Consider the following 10,947-nt stretch of genomic DNA (forward strand, 5'->3'; position numbering starts at 1 on the left):
GCATCACGTATAATGACAAGTTTTAATGTCTGATGCGGGTTCATTGACGTTTAAAAGCTCAGAAAAATAGGCTATGTAGCCCAGTAATGTGTACCTGTGAGCATGAGGGGTATTTATTCGAGAGTTTGACATCGCAGAAGGCTTACGCTTACTGATATATTTTATATATAGAGAGAGAGAAAGGGAGAGGGAGAGAAAGAGAGAGAGAGAGAAATTGTTGCAGTTGGCATGTCACTACACAACTTTAGCGTGACACATAACACACATGCATGGGTCCTTATGTGCTTGTTGTACTTCCCCCGCCAGCTTAATGGTGGTACAACAATGCCCTCCCCCATTAGTTGGTTTTATATAGACCAGCGAGTTGGAATAATGGCAAAACATTACTGCCTGGAACTGGTTTTTATAAAGGAGGTTTTGTGTCCCCCATGCTACCATTACAATATCATCATTCCAATGTTGACATGTCTAACTATACAGTTTCACATACTTTTCGCTGACCTTTTGATCAAATGTTTAATGAATGCGACAGGACAATTGTATCTGCACTTGTATACTCAATGTATTACATGATCACCTATGTAGATGTTTGTTTAAAAATAGTTTTCAGATTACTTTTTTTTGTCTATTAGTTACATGTTAACACAAGGGTGTCAGAGTATGGTTTAATCCAGCTATCAAGATTATTTTGTGAAGCATTAAATTAATGAATAGGACCAAACCCATTAGTCTACTGTTCATAATAATGTAATGCCCTTGCTTGTGGTAAAGGATTCACTGAGTCTGTGGTTCTGTTAGGTCGCTTCTTTCATTGAAAGAAAAAAAAGGAAAAACAGTAAACAAGTGTGTTGTCTCGAGCAACCCACACTCTTGTGCTAACAACTAACTGACTCTCTCAGTCCTCCGCAGTCTTCCTTGTGATTGGATAACAACGAACATGACAATGCACAAAAATCCTGCTTTTGCAAGCAATGCCTAGATCAGGACTGCAATTTACAAGCGGAAGTGACCAGTTGCCACGCTTGGGCGAAATAGCTTACTTCAGTGACAGAATGTGGAACACATTACTACGTGTTTGCATTAGCATCTAGCTTTGGCGTGCTACTGCACAGCACAGCTAAAATCCTTCGAACGCCCCAAAGAGATTTACATTGGGCGGGGAGGGGTTTCAACATCTCGGCCATTACCAGACATTCGGCTTTGGTTTGTCTTTTTAAATTTACTTTATTTACAGCTCAGCAGTTAGCAAACAACACTTTGGTATATGACGTGACATAACGACTTCTTTGTGAGTTTCCAACTTCTTCTGTCATGTGGGTGCTACTCAGTGTCCAAAATGAGACACCATAGCACCATTTTATTTTGTTCAACTCTTCGCACTTCTCTGAACTCGTCTTAAAGAACTTCCACGACCACAGATTTTATTTTCTCCATTTTACCAATTACATCTTATCGTTTTCATTCCTCTGGATATTTGCGTTTAATTGGTAATTATTTCTACATCATTTTTAAATTTAATACAATATATTTACAGTTGGCCCCAGCTATTCGTGAGGAATTAGAACCTACATATAATTGACAAAACTATTTTTAAGTATAGTATGATTCTACCTGTATGGCCTGCTCTGAATAGATTTTTCTCCATGCGGACCTGAGCTGAAATGAGTTTGACAACCTTGTGTTAACGTGGTGTTCTGCAGTTCTTCTGTCCCCCACCTTGTATTCTCAGATGGGGGCATGGTCCTTTTGTTATGTTCCTGTGGTAGGGTGAATGGTGCAGCCAACCGGAGAGAATGATTTGGAGATGAGGGGGGTCGCTTATGTTGAGAGGTGAAGGCTTTCCTGGGGGAGAAACTGACTGTTTAAATTCACAGATTCATCCTTTTACTGACATAGTTTGGTCTTGTCATATTTTTTCACACTTCTCTGCGAGGACCCAGTTTACTCTACATGCACAGGAGCCCTAAGTTAAGGGAGATGTGGCTGCGCCAGGGAACATTGTGATCTGTACATGGTAATTGCTCTGGCGTTCCTGTATGGAGTTTGCATGTTCTCCCTGAGCCCGCGTGGATTCCTCCCATACTCCAAAAACATGCATGGCCGATGTATTGGAAATGCTGAATTGTCCTTAGGTGTGATTGAGTGCGTGGATGGTTGTGGTGATAAAGATCTATAGAAAATGGCTGGCTGGCTGGATGGATGCTCTTCAAATGCAGCAGTGTGTTTGTCATTTAATTATTTTTCCCTAAACAAAAACAACAGTAATTTGGTCCATTCATTGGTGTTCTGTTGCATGCTTTAACTGCTGCATTGTGTTATAATTTGATCTTTTGACATTAAAAAAAAAGAAAAAAAAACAATAAAAGTGATATAATGGTTCCAAAAGCCCTTAGAGTAATGCAGTGTAATTCACAAACATTAAAAAGTCAATGAAATTAAAGAACATAAGATGATTTGTTCAAAAATTACTCGTTAGCATTTTTAAATGATTTTGATTCGTATTTATTATTTTATTATGTGTTTGCTTGCAAGATAGGGCTGAAAGGCTCAACGTATTTATGCTAATGATGCATCATCACATTTTCTCAAACTTAGCCTACGTTTTAAACTTGCTGTGGTTTGGTCAGTTTTCATCTGATTTGAAAAAAATGACATGCTGGCGTTTCCCAAATCATTCTAATGGGTCTTCTCTTGGATTGGTATTTTTAACCATTGGAGCAATTTGTTTGAGGTGTGTTTTTATTGCATTGTTCTTTTAAAATACAGAGCAAATGAGTGGAAACATGAAGAAATGACTTGCTAAATTGCGTTATAGTGAATCCTTTGCACATTTTTTGTATGCTTTTTTTCTGTTAAGTTTCATACTGATGGGCAATATCATTAATGATGCAATTTTTGGAGATAAACTGCACCCACCAACCCCACCCCACAGACATCTTACTCAATTTATTTGGTGCACCCCAGATTCTCGCTCTCATGGCTAACCCTTGAGCTATTGATCAGGTGCATCCTCACTCCACCTCTGGGTTTATTAAGTACACCTTAGTTTCATTCTCCCACGCACCCTCATTGTGGCAACCATCTTGAACAGGGACATCTGGCTCACCACACCTTCTCACCTCCCTGCCCAAATCAGTGTGGCGGCCATATTGGACTGTGACATCTTCCTCACTCCACCATCTCACCTCTTTGGGTTAGCAATTTGTATCTCAAAAACTTTAATTTTGACACCAGATGTGTATGTCTTATAGAGTAAGATGTCAAAAAGACGTATACATGTTTAACCATTCGTATCCGTAAAAGTAATAGCTTGTGAGGATGACTCCAAATTGTGGGTGTATTGTTTTGGTGTGAGTACAGCTCTTAATTGTTTTTTTAAGTTTCTGTGACTACAACTCCAAAACCTGCGAGTGTGGTCTTTTGAGTGGCACGACTACACGTCTTCACTAGATACAACTTCATATTTGTGGATTGCCGTCTGTGGATATAACTCTCATTTCTGTGCACAAATCTCTTGTGTGTAGATTGACTGCTCATGGGTACAAATCTCCTGTTCGCCGAGTTTGAGTTACAAATTGCAAATTGAGATGACATCACACCTAGCAACCAAGGAAAGTAAGTTGATCTGTGAGTCATCCACTGTGCACGCCAAAGAGAGTGTGGTGGAATGTAACGGCAAGGAATGAGGAGCTTTCAATAGCTTATCACGCTTCAATGTTAAGGATAATGTATGTACATTTTTAGTGATAGTCAAATGAAGCTTTTGTGGGCCATTTGTGGCTATTTAGGGCCAGTTGCTTGGAAAATGGCTTTATTTTCTAACCTTCTGTAACAGCTAGGGACCTCTCCTGGCAGAAACAAACAGGACCCATCCTTCCATTTGAAAAATGCTGTGACCCAGACACAAATGCTAAAGTAGAATCCTATTCAGAAATAAAGATTAGTTCATTATCCATCCATCCATTTTCTAGAGCCGCTTATCACCACAGGGGTCGCAGGCTTGCTGGCGCCTACCTCAGCTGCCTTCGGGCAGTAGGCAGGGTCACCCTGAACTGGTTGCCAGCCAATTGCAGGGCACACAGAGACGAACAACCAGTCACGCACCCGATCACACCTAAGTACAATTTAGTATGTCCAATTCACCTGCCATGCATGTTTTTGGAGTGTGGGAGGAAGCTGGAGTGCATGGGGAGAACCCACACGGGCTCGGGAAGAACATGCAAACTCCACACAGGAAGGCCGGAGCCAGGTGGATTTGAACTAGTTCATTATGAATAAAGATTTTTTTTATATTTACTTATGTATTTATTGTGCTTATGCAGCTGTGTTAATCGCTTGGTAATATCATAACCGTCCAATTTATAATTTATTTTACATTTATGTTTTTCAAATATTGATTTGGAATCACAGGTCATTAGCTTGCAAGTTTCAGCCATAATCCTATCAGTCCAGTCTCATAAAATAATTTATTAATAACTTTGACATTTGCATTGCTATCGATCCGCTGTTGATAATGCTTGACCTGAGAAGTGATCTAAAGTTGTTCCAAAATGTAACATTTTGGATAATTCTATAAATTGCAAGCTAATGACCTGTGACTACAAATCCATACCGCAATTCCACTAATGTAAGACACATTTTTTCCCAAAAAATGAAGGCCATAAGTATGATTGTGTCCTCTAAACAGTAGCTTAACAATTTGATTTTTTTTCAACACCATTCAAGAAAGAGTGATCTAAAAGCCACATAAACTGAGTTTTGACACACTGATGTGTATTTTTATATCTGCCTTATTCTGACTTACAATAATTACAGCTGTTTGCAGCTAGTGCCTGTTGAAGTAAGTTGTATTCGCTAAGGTTGTAATGGCATTTTTTTCAATAAAAGAAGAAAGCAGACTGAACCAATATCAGACTCCATCCTTGTTTGGACACAGGAATATTACTAAAACGGAGAGTATATTGTAAAAGTGATGATGTCTTCAGCTGATTGTATTAAGAATGGCAAGGTAAGCAACCAAGTGCTTCGGTTAGAGAACTTGCAAAGTATGCAGTACGCATGGAAACAAATGTATTAATTGTCAGAATCTTTCTTAAGCAATCTCTATGAAAGTCTTGAAAACTAAAATGTGAATGCTGATCGTACATCCTCATTATCCTGCCAGGTCGGCTACAGGCTCCACTCTAGGTTGACGTGCGAGGGTCGTTCGCCCAAACCTTGGTGCAGCCTCGTGGTTTGCAGCCTGCTCAGCTAAAAGAATCACATTTTTCTTGACAGCTATTCTAGTCATCCTATGTAAGCAAGGATAGACTCAGCCGTTGGTTCTATCTGGTCGCTTATTTGATTGAAAATAATGACATAATAACCATAGCTAACGTGAGTTGCTCCTAGCTGTAATTTGCGCACTGGCGGCTGACAGCCAACTGACTTCTGCCCTTTAGCTCGTCTCATTACCATAATTACTGTAAGTAAGAAAATGTCTTATACAAAAATGTGCATCACTATGTCAAAACTTTGCTCATGTGACCGATAGTTGCAATCTTTCACAAATGTCCTTGAATAAATCAATTTTAATCTTTAAGTTACTATTTATAGTATACACCCATACGTTTGTCCTTCATTTTGGAGAAAATAAACGATCCTATATTTAGGGAATTACGGTAAATACTTCCCGCTTGTTGTAACTTTCAAGAGCAATCCAGCAGGACCTTCCTCACTGCATTGTCTCACCGGCAACATAAGCTGCATTCACACTGAACTGGGATAAATGACCTACATTTGTTCACTGATCCAAGCGAGGGAAAAGTATGTTGCAGCATGGATGTCCTTCAATTGTGTTAACTCTACTAGGGTTACCATCATGGTTGTACAGACGTGTTCTTGCTGATAGTGGCATTTCTTACATTCATTTGATTATTTTATCTTTAACTAGAAAGTCATTGTTCAAAAGTTCACTGGCCATATCAAGCATTAATGTTTTTGCATACTCTCCATCTGTGAATGGCTTTCTGTTCTTCACTCTTGCTAAAGAACCAGCAAAGCCATCTGAATTCCTGTCACCTTGCCGGGTAAATACACAGAGTTGCTGCTGACTCACTTGCGCTCTGCACAGTACCTCTGGACATGCCGTTTACCTGATGCCACTAGAAGCATATTTTATGGTGTGTGCTGAAATGGCACTTCATATCGAACCGCGATGCAATTTTATTGCTGCATATTATACACAATGTTCTACCTGCTCTTACCAAAAAGGTGAATCCCTCTGTCCATACTTGCTGAAATGTACGATACACGGCATCATTCTTTCTTTTCGCCATTTCCTTCGTACTATGAAGAATTAGCTACAGGTTCATCTTCAAAGGAGGACATTTTCTTTGACAACTTTTATCTAATGGAAATACAATTTTGGTGTATGACAGTTTTTACTCGGAAGGACAGCTAGCATTGAATATTGCATAACAGCTGAAAAATGATAGATGAATTTATTGAATGTAATTCATAGAATGTTTTATATTTTAAATGTTATTTATTTGTCTCAATTTCTGCAAAGATTTACTGTTAAATTTCATCAGTATGATTAATTATTTATCGTGTTATAAAATGTTAGCTAAAATTAATCTGCGAGCCAGATTATGTCAACAAAAGAGCAACATCTGGCCCATGTGCCATGCATTCCTGACTCCTGGTCTAGGTGCGTTATATAGCCTGAGTCTTATAATGCTTCTGAACTTGACTTGAACTAAACCGTCACAAAAAAATAATACTGTATTTGACTAGTCAACCCTGTGTAAATAGAGCAATGTATTGTATTATGTAGACTTCTCTTGATGTGAGCTGTGCCAGCATGGATTGTTTTCTGAGGCTCTTCATGCAATATGTTGTATTTTATCACTTAAAAAAAAATTCACTCACTCCCATATTCTATTGAATGGACTGGCCAGGCGAAGACTGCCTGTGCAGGCGTTAGTCAGGGGTGGGGAAGTTCGTTTCCTCGAGAGCCATATCCAGCCTGTTTTTGATGTGTCTCACATTCAACACACCTAATTGAAATGATCAGGATCGTTATCAGGCTTCCACAGGGCTTGCTGATGAGCTGATTATTTGAACCAGGTGTGAAAGGTCAGGGAGATGGATATGGCTCTTGATTAACAGGAGTTCCCTACCCCTGCGTTAGATGTTGATGCGCACTAAACTTGAAAGGTGGCATGTGGTTGGTTGGTTTGAAGTTGCATCCTACATAACAGTAACAAGTCCACATGCCTGATTTTTGCCTTTTGTTTCTGATAATAGTATTTTGAATGTTCATATTTTGAAACAATAACATGCAGTTTTCACTCACCACTTCACACTTCATCTTATATGCGCTCAGTGCTTCACTTTTGTTCATAAAAAAAAAAATAGAACAAGTATTGCACAAAGACGTGCTGTGAAGGTTTCCTGCATGCCAAACAGACAAATAGACTGTAAACACACGTGCCACGGGGACTCTTACAAGACATGTGATTGGCTCCCAGCGCAACATTGACCAATTTGGCTGTCAGTGTTCCCCGACTAAGGGATGGAAATGGAAAGGGATAATTGTACAGTTACGGTACAAGCAGGGATGCACAAAACCGGTATGCTGGTATGCATACATGACAGAAATCACTGATGCATAACATTGCATCGTAACATTCATGGGGATTTTTTGTCATCATTAACCATGAAAATGAGGGAACTCTGTATTGACCACATGCTCTGATTGACTTTTAACTCAATAGGTGAGAATAGGTGAAGCATCTGCTGTGATGACACTTGCAGGAAGGGGCTTTGTTTTTCAAAGAATGTGACTCTTTAGCTCACTGACACATGAAAACCAGCAATGTATGATGACTTTCATATGACAGCTTGTTGCTAAGCTATGTGAACAGTTGGAGAGTTTGAAGAGATTTGGGAAATACTCTTCGAAGACAACAATCTCACATTAGCTCATTTCTAAGAATGTTTCTTTTGAATTTCACATGCTCACTAAATATAGACTACAATGAGATTCATCTGGCATCCCTTCAGTGATTTCCCCTCATCATCGTTCTCTTGATTGAAACTAACAAAATGGACAAGTAGAAGCGTTTGGCTACAGCTTCCCGAATGTATATTGAACTTTCTGCAGAGAAGAACTTAATTTAAGAAGAGTGAATGAAATGGACTAAATAAAATGTATAAACTGTAATAAAATGTATAAACATATACACATTTTTAATTAAGTAATTTCAAACAATATTATTATCATCGTCATTCTTGACGTCATTCTTGGGGTTTGTACCCCAACACCACCCATTACACCAGGGGTCACCAATGTGGTGCTTGCGGGCACCAGGTAGCCCCCAAAGATCACATAAGTAGCATGCAGGCCTGTTCTGCACATAGTTAACAAGAGATAGAACATTGGTGATTTTTTTTTTTTTAATGAATTTTTACAAATAATTATGCATGTATTGCAGTTACATTACACATTACATTTGATTTACATATTTACAACAGCTGTTCCTTAATTATTGTGAAGAATCATTAATATGACCGGTGTCTTCTCATAAACTGGCAACCTTAACCCGATTTTTTCAGTACCAAAGAAGTAGCTCTCAGTTTCAAAAAGGTCGGTGACCCCTGCACTACACTCACTGGCTTGAAAGCAAGTGCTAACCACTAAGCTGAAACTGGGTCATTGGCTCTGCAGTCACTTTAACAATGCACCAAAAGAGTCCATTTTGGACCAAGATCAATCTTGACTCTGTCATGATAACAGTAGAAAGGTTGGCTGTTGTCCATTCCACTTTTTTGACTCTCCATTTTAGCAAAGCGTTCGCATTCTTGCCGGTGTTTCCCCTTTGTTCATGCCACTCTCATAATGGCAAAGTTTACAAAATACGGTTTAGAGCTCAATAATTGGTTGTTGACCATGTCACGTCACCACATAAACTGAAAGCTTCAAGCTTATATCCAACATGTTTGATATTGTCTTAAGACCAAGACTCGACAAAGATTGACCAAAAACTTTGAACACTGAATGATCAAGATGATGGGAGCGCTCTAAGATGTCAGTAAGACTCTTGAAACTTCCTCAAGACTTCCAGTCTTTAGTCTAAGACTGTGAAAATCATTTGGTGTGAGCCCAAGCATGTGTAGTTTCGTTAAGCACATGGGTGAAAAGTGTATCTCTGTGCTGGGAGAAAGCGGTTGCTATGTAACGCACAGTGTGAATGTTAAGGCATCTTAGAAGTTCAGGACCTTGGCTGAATGCTGCGAGTAGTGCACAAGTGCAGCATAGTATTGTAGAATGTGACGCAACCAAGCTTTAGGCATGCAATTAATAGAGCCTTACGACATGATGCCCTTTGAAATGATGTAGGAGGCAATAAAAGGGACGACTAAGATAGAGGTGGTAGAAAGGATAAGCGGCTAAAGAAAATGGTTGGATAGATGGTACTTAACTCAATAACTGCCATTGACAAGGCAGAAAAGGCAGAAATGAGAGAATCCATGCATATCATCGCATATTATAATTTGTGATTTTTGAAGGCCACTTGCAAGTTCGATATTTTAGCCAGAAATGTGAAGTCAAATCAACATTTCGTCGGCCACTTTACATGATGCGGTGGGCTGGACCTAGCCCCTGGGCTTTGATTTAGACACCGTGCTTAACCGAATGTTTAAATTGAACATGCAGCATTCATGTGGACGCTCCAATGCTCCAATCCACGAACCATGTGCGGCCCAAACCGAGGTACTTGATCCGTACGGCTCACGGATCAAAGATAATCTGCTGCACCTCTACTATTCAAACAAAGAACAATAGTCAGTAACAGTAGCCATACAGCCGACATCTACTCCTTAATTCATTAGCGCCTCCACACGCACGTTTTTTTGATCATGTGATTTCTGCATGCTTGAGCCAGATGCTGCCAGGTGGAAGAACCGGAGCAGTGTCTGAAATGAAGTGCTTGTGTGGAGTGTTAATATCAGAACTTTTGGATGTAGACTGATAAAAACCAATATTGGTTTTTTTGAGGCGGCTCGGAGGTAGAGTGGTTAGCACGTCCGCTTCACAGTTCAGACTCATGCCAAAACGACTGCAATGTAATACGTCATCACAATCCGTATTGTGTACCGTTTTTATCACAGTTTGTGATGCATTTTTATAATTCATTATTTTTTTTTTACTGATGTTTATTGAGGTCTTCCACGTTTAATCTTTTCTCGTTTGATTCACACTTCCCACGACTTTACACCGGTTTGGATTGCCCGTCATACAGCGAATTCGCCTTACGACCCCAACCGCGGAGCGGATTAATTTCGTAACATGGGGGCCCACTGTATTGTGATTATTATGCACTAATTTGCACTAATTTTCTCTAGTAAGGGTAGCCTAGGCTAGGCTAGCTTAGTATTTCTTGATTATCTCCAACTTCGTTTCCATATGAATCATGTTCTTACTTCTCTCTGTAACATCACTAGCAATCTTGGAAACCATGGCTAACCCATTCAACTTTTGAACTTTGAACTTTGAACTTCAATTAAGCAGTAAAATGCATTATAAATCCGGTTTTGTAACCACTCACAGTCCAACAAAGCTTTATCTTTCTGCCATTTTGAAACGAGTGAGGCCGAACAAAATCAGACCAGCATCTTCGTGAGGAGACACCAACCAATAGCAGACCAGCATTGTAGTGACGTGTTGCATGGAAGCAGTTTGACGAAAATTGTAAATAAGTGTAATTACCTTAAAATGCCAGCAGATGGAGGCAAAACACAAATACAGCCAAGCTCCTAGGGTCATGACAGTTGATTTTGTTGCAAAGCCGGTAAATACCTTAAAGAGTGGAAGAAAAATCTCAGTATTCCACATCGCAACATGAAAAAAAACATAAGCTCGGGACACTGTAATCCGGTGTTCCATTGTACAAATGTAAT

General features: G+C 39.5%; 1 protein-coding gene across 1 annotated transcript in view; it reads left to right on the plus strand.

Moving 5' to 3' along the window:
- The window catches only part of plxnb1b (plexin b1b), a 90,198-nt gene that overhangs the window by 3,930 nt on the left and 75,321 nt on the right, over nt 1-10,947 (plus strand). The window lies entirely within an intron of this gene.

This window comes from Hippichthys cyanospilos, chromosome 9 (genome assembly GCF_059441005.1).
Source record: "Hippichthys cyanospilos isolate Australia breed blue-spotted pipefish chromosome 9, RoL_Hcya_1.0, whole genome shotgun sequence".
Taxonomy (NCBI): Eukaryota; Metazoa; Chordata; class Actinopteri; order Syngnathiformes; family Syngnathidae; genus Hippichthys; species Hippichthys cyanospilos.